General features: G+C 47.5%; 1 pseudogene; it reads right to left on the minus strand.

Moving 5' to 3' along the window:
* Window positions 1-5,178: 5,178 nt before the first annotated feature.
* Window positions 5,179-5,655, minus strand: LOC102501298 (ubiquitin-conjugating enzyme E2 L3-like; annotated as a pseudogene).
* Between the last annotated feature and the right edge of the window lie 1,109 nt (window positions 5,656-6,764).

The following is a 6,764-nucleotide window of genomic DNA, read 5'->3' on the forward strand; positions in this document are numbered from 1 at the left end:
AGGAGTGATAACACTCAAGAATTGGTAAGGGTTCTAGAGAATCACTCAGCTACTCAGATTATAACTGGTATGAAATTGGAAAGGCATTTCGGCAATATATACCTCTAGGGTTATGTGAGCATAACTCTTCTCTCAGCTTTAAAGTCTGATACAATATAGAGAAGATATTTGGGATCAGAGGTGAACAAGTATCTCCTATTTAATAGTTCTTCAACTCTCCTATAAGCCTTTATCAATTTATCTTTCTTCTAACAATTACCATCACCTGAAACATAGATAACTATCATTATATATTTTCTGACCTGTCTAGTGTGTACTTCCTGTGATAATTTAAGTTCCTAAATGGTATCAATTAGGCTTGTGTCAAAGTAGTTCTTGGCAACTATCTGGTGAATGTAAGTTTGTGTATATGAATAGATGAGTTAATGGGTGGATGGGTGGATGGATGGATCAATGATGAATGGATAGATGGATAAATGGGTGGGTGGATGGATGGGTAGATGGGTGGATGAGTGGGTGGATGTGTGGATGGATGGATGAATGGGTGGATGGACTGATGGATGAATATATCTTTGCTAGTTGTCCTCTAGGAAGAGGAGGCTGTGCGTCGGTTAGAATTTGGCTTAAGCAAAGTAAAGCCATCTATGGGTTTAGGGCATTAACACCTCTCACTCTGTCCAGTATCATCCTTAAAGGAAATCTCCTCTCCATCCTCGCCTAAGAACGATTTGACCAAGAACTTATTTCACACCTTGCACATTTAGTAACTGATCAATAACCCCCTTTGGAAGACCCCAGGCACTCTTCCACAAAAACAAGCCATTTCTTTTAGGAACAAAGTCATTTCCCTCAATCAGCTGCTTCCACATAGAGTCTGTCCTTCCACAAAATTGTTGGGAAAAATTTGAAGGCTCCTCCCACCTCAGAGCACTGGGAGGTTGTGCTGAGTCTCTTCCTACCCAGCGGGCAGTGGAGACAAGCCCAGAGGACTGCACAGTAGCTTTAGAACACATGACCCTAAAGGAAATAACTGCCTCCCCTGTCCCGCCGTGCTTCGTGGCATCATATTCTTGGCCAACTTCTGCTGGAGTCAGATGCCCAGGGGTCAAATACAAAGGCACCGACCCCCCGAACAGTTGTACAGTGACCTTTCACATCGTTTGCCTGTGAGAGACCTGGTTTTTAGAAAAGGAGTGTGCTTGTGTTCAGTTTCACTAAGCCCTTTGCTTTCCTGATGACAAAGTAGTTTAGGTGGCAGTGGCTGTGGTTACCCTCACTGAAGTGATACTAGAGAATTTCCGCTTTCTGTGGTTCATTTGCTAAAAATTGTATAAAAATAGCCTAATCTATAAAAGTAACACTACCTGAGAGTGTTAGTCAGGGTTCTCGAGAGACTGAACCAATAGCACATAAGAGAGGATCCATGGGAGATGTATCAGGGGATTCTCTGGAATTTATCCGGGAAGTTGGTTTCCACGAGCACAGAGGTGGAGAAGTCCCAGGACAGGCCATCTGCAGGCTGAAGAAGTGGAGAAGCTGATGGTGTGGCTCCTTCCAGGTCTGGAAGTCTCAGAACCAGAGAAGCTAATGGTGGAAGCCCCAGCTGTGGGGCTGAAAGCCTGACAACCCCTGGGAGGCTGCTGGTACAAGTCTCAGAGCCCCAAAGCCAGAGAACCTAGATTCTGATGTCCAAGGGCAGGGTAAAAAAAAATGTTTAAACTAGGAAGGGAAGAGAGAGAAAATCCCCCCTCAGACTGTTCACTGGGCCCACAGCCCATGGGGCAGCGCTCGTACACGAAGGGCTGCTCTTCCTCTGGCAGTCCACTGACTCATATGGCCTTCTCCCCTCAGACACCCTCACGGACACACAAACGGCTGTCAGTATCTTAGAGTTTGCGTTTCTTGACCAGGGACATCTGAGTTCTCCACGTTTCACCACCTCAGCCAGGCCTCTCGTGGAAAGCCTCTGCCAGGTGAGCGGTGGCAGGCCTGGAGTCGCGAGTGCACAGGCAGATTTGGCGCAGAGCTGCCTCTCGGTGCGGAGCCTCTCACCACCGTATGGCCCTCAATCCCTCCCAGGTCCCACGGCCCGCTCTGTGCCTCCTACAGATGTGATGGCCATCGCTGGCTTTGCTCTGCTCTCTGGTACGTTGGGCCTTTGCATGACACCTCCCAGACCCTTGTGTTTCTGTGTTTGGATTTATCCTGCTCGGTCCCACCATCATACAGGACTCAGCCTCAGGATCTCACTCAGGAAAGCACATGGGTCTCTGACGTGAAAAGCCGTGGGTGCCTTTCTCTGCTTCTCCACAATGGGTTGTTTCTGGGCACAGTAGCTGGGAGAAGGACTATCTTAGCAAATGTTAGTTGGGTGGAATTACTGCAAGCCCGGACCTCTGGAGGCAGTGTGCACTTCTCTCTCCCGGTGGTGATTTTTCGCTTTGTTTCTCTAGGAATCAACTCAACTTAGAAGGTCCTTGATGAGCCAGGACTCCACAAACAGGAATATCTGGGAACTGTTTTCAGTGGGAGGTCTGTGTTCTGGTCCTCTGCACTTTCTCTTCAGGTGTGCAGGGAGGAGGTGAGAGGCCCGTTTCTGAACTTGAGCCTGGTACTTACTGCTGCTGGGCTTGAGGAGTTAGGAAAACGGTAAATGGAGAGACGTAAGGATCTGCTGGTGAAAGATCAGGCTTTGCCATAGTCCTTGTTTTTATAACCCTATGGAGGCTCTCTTTCATCCTCAAGACATGGCTTAGGATCCTCATGCATACAAGTCAGATATAATACAGGGCTATGTTTGGAATCTTGGCGTTTCCCCTGCTCAGAACAAGGGCAGCAGCTCTGGTAGCCTATTGGGAGAGAGCTGAGATCATAACTAAAGAGAGGCCTGGCTGGGCTCTCATAGGAGACAGCTGGGGTTGAGTAGTTTTATTCACATGGCTTCCTCCTTAGGGACCCTCGAGAGCTTGTTGGGATTCTGCATGGGATTTGTTATCATTATTTTTCAGGGCATTTCATCCACCTAGGTGGAGATTTTGTCTGTTTTTGGTTATTCTGAATTCTGTGAGATTTCCGCTCATTGAGGGGGCATGGAGAGTATCAGCAGAGATACTCTGGGGTTGGGATCTAGAATGGAGGGGTTTGGAGTGAGGTGGTGTTTTCGGAGCCATGCCAGGGGATACCACGGTTAGTACATACTACATTGGTGGCTCATAGGCAGAGCTTGGCCATGCTCATAACAGCCAAGGCAGATACGGGCCAGCATTACGACAGTCGGCCAGGTAGATGCAGGCCTTGGTGTGAGGCTGTGTTTAGAACCAGCTGAAAGCTGAGACTCTCTAGGAAGATTCTGCCTCCAAGGCTTCAGCTGTCACTGGGCCTGACTTCAGGCAGAAGTTGGTACCTCGATATCCTGGATAACGTGTCAGGGTAACCCTCCAATGGTCAACATGGAGAAAGGGAATCCAATGGAGGCTGATGAAGGTCACTGGCTTCTTGCGTTTCCCTTTGGGTAGGAGATTGACAGCCCTGGGTGGGGGTCTAACGGTAGTGTTTCTGTTCCCACAGAGTTGGATTGTCCATGACTGGGGAAATCTCAGGTCACAATCTGGGGTGCTGTAGTGGAAGAGAGGGTAGTAACTCCAGCTCAGGCAGTTGGGGAACCTTGATGTTGGCATCCAATCCTTCGGAGGGCATCGTCCAAGTCCTGAGTCACTCGGCTTTAATAAAATCAGGTTTCACACTGTGGCCATTAGGCTCCCCCAGCTGCACCAGGAGAGGGAGGTGGGCACAGAGGAATAGGGAAGCAGAGAGTTGGGTAATGAATGAGCATTTTCAGTGGAAATGGGCCCCTGTTACAGCCTGGGTTCCCCCCAGAAAGCAGAGCCTGTGATAAGACCTGGCATGGTGGGGGTGTATCTTGGGAGCTTATCTCAGGGAACAGAAGGGGGCCTGGAGGCAGTGACCAGGGAAGGCCAAGCCCATTCAGGGAGCTTCCTCATGCTGGCCACCACTGTGGGCTTGGGGTCCCACCCACTGGGCCTGTCAGGAAGATCTATGGAGAACAGAAGAGGAAACAGCCATTGGGGCTCCTCATCCTGTCTGGTCAAGAGCTACTGCATGGAGTCACCCCCTGGCACTTCCAGCCTGTATGTGTATCTGTGTGTATGTGTAGTGTGTGCCACGCAGGTGTCACAGCAAGGTGCCCACTGGTACCTTCTTCAGGAAGCTGCCTGCTGTGGGACTGGAGTAAAGCTTGAGGTGAGGACAGGAGGTGGAGCTCATGGAGGGACCTCTGCTGGCCCTGGGGCCCGATCCCCGAGTCCCGCCTGCAGTGTGTTCTGCTGTCAGGACTGAGCGATCTCCTGGCCATTCATGAACGTGGCTGACACCTTGTGGGAAACCTGTGTCTTTCTATCTGGGCAAGGGAGTGACCTTTGTTACTTCCTTTACTTCCCCCAAAGGCATAATTTCCTTATCGAATTTAGTTTTCTTTCATCAGTGTGTGTTCTTGCTCTTTAAGCAAGTGCATGGTACCTTTCCATTCCCGGATTTCCGCCTGGTGACCTGGTTTGGGGTGCATGTGCTGGGTTTGGGAGTTAAGAAAGTCACGTTCCTAAACCTATCTGAGACTTCGTCTTGTCACCTGTAAAACGGGAATGACAATGCATGCCTTTGCTGTTCGTTGGTGTCGTGAGGTAGTAATGAATTAGCAGTAGTGAATTTTCAGTGGAAATGCTTTGCCATTTGTGAATCTCCGTTCTAGTGTGAATGAAACTGAAGTTCAAAGCAGGCATCAATGTCTCTGAGCTACTTGGCAGTTGGACTAGATGGGCCTCTCGAGTGTTCTGGAGGGTCTACTGCATGGCCGGCACTTCACGTCCAGAACACGGGTCAGTTCATCGTCACAGCCCACGTGGCGTTCCCCAGACACCATGGCAAGGATGCTACAATTTATGTATTTATTTATTTATTTATAGAACATCTTAAATTTTTAATCCTTTCTTTACAGATTACTAGACCACTTTTGGTTAAGAAAACTGTAGAAAGTTAGTAACTGCCACAAGCGAACGCCAGGCGGTGGCCCGTGTCAATTTTCCACAGAGTCCTGCTTTGCAGGGTGTCTGATGTACTGCTCGGGGTCTCTGCTCACACTTGCTGGGATAAATCGTGGCAGATTTAGTCCACAGGTCGCTTTTCCCCATATTTCTTTGTAAACTCTTCAGCGTTCTTACAGAATTTTTTTACGGTCCTTAGAGTATTCTTCAGCTAGGTCAGCCCGGAGGGGGTGCTCGGGCTGGGGGTCGTTCACCAGTGCTATGAGGGACTGGATTACTTGGTCGGTTTTGGTGGCTGGCTTTCAGTTTTCAGCACTAATTACTGGCAGACAGACCTGCCCCTTTTCATCGATGTTCGGGTGATAGAGCTTTGTTTTAAATGTGATCTTTGGTGGTTTGAATGGGTACTCTGCTGGAAAGTTGATTTCGATTCTGAAGGCCCCCTTGTCATATGGAGGGTTGTCAGGAACAATAAGCCCTTGCCAAGTCAATAAATTAGCTTCATCAACCTGGATGTTACGGAAGTTTTTCATTCCACATTTGTGGATTTCTTCAAGCTCCTTCATCAGCCTCCTGCTGGCTGCCATCTTGGATCTGGTGCTGCTGCTTTCCCCAGGATGCTACAATTTATGATCTCATCTAGGAACACCAGGAATGGGATACCCAAACTGCTACCTGCCAACGGGGGCAGCAGAGGAGACAAAGGTTGACCCATGGCAACCTGATTCAGTTTTAAGTGCAAGAGGCCAGTGGATATCAGCCTTGAGGAAGCAGAAACTATCAGAGTGGTCTAGCTTAGCATAAGGATCACTGATCTGAGCTCCATGACTAGACTTGGCTGGGGTGTGTGACCTCTTAAAGTGGCCCATGAAAGCATGTGCCCCTGGATATAATGCTACTTTCTAAGAAGCAAGTTCATAATTTTTATTGGTCTTCCTAATCCGTGACCCCAAAGCTTTAACTCCACTTCTCAGCTGGGCCATCCCAAAGTAAAGGTAACAGGTGCACCCCTGGGACGTCCCTGGACATGAGGAGACCTGGATGGCCCATCCTTCCAGAGGCTCAAGTTTCTCTTGTGTATGTGCCAACTTCTAATTTTGTTTTTATCTTTCTGCTAGTGTTATTTATGAGCCAGACTTAGTAATTTTATACAGAGAACTGGAAAGAGGGGAATGCACGGTAGTTTTATGATCAAAGTGCTCTCTTCTATCACATTTGTTATTTTCTGCACTTTGCCCCACAGGTGTAATTTCTTATCAAGTTTAGTTTTCTTTCACCAGCGAGGGTTCATGCCCTTTCAAGCAAGGGAATGTGGGAATGTGCTTCTTTTAGGCAGTAAGCTCTTATAGATTAGGCTTTTTTAGTTGCCAGGCTAGGAAAAGAAAAATAGCCTATTAAGAACGTGTTTATGTTGAAAGCAGGTATTCTAAAAAGAATAGTTCCTTTAAAAATAATTCCCCAAACAACTCTTAACAGGTTTCGACTCGAAGGGCTTTTTTTTTTTTTTTTTTTTTTTTTTTTTTTTTTTTTTTTTTTTTTTTTTTTTTTTTTTTTTTTTTTTTTTTTTTTTCTCCCTTCTAGTGTGAAAAGCAATATAAATAGACCAGACGCCTCTTTCCTCGTGCACGGCCGTTACTATCAGGGCACATCACACCTGGTATTTGACTTCTCGGAAACTTGCTAAAAATTGTGTGCGGCTGTAATCCC

The sequence above is a fragment of the Tupaia chinensis genome, unplaced genomic scaffold (genome assembly GCF_000334495.1).
Source record: "Tupaia chinensis unplaced genomic scaffold, TupChi_1.0 Scaffold000030_1, whole genome shotgun sequence".
Classification (NCBI taxonomy): domain Eukaryota; kingdom Metazoa; phylum Chordata; class Mammalia; order Scandentia; family Tupaiidae; genus Tupaia; species Tupaia belangeri.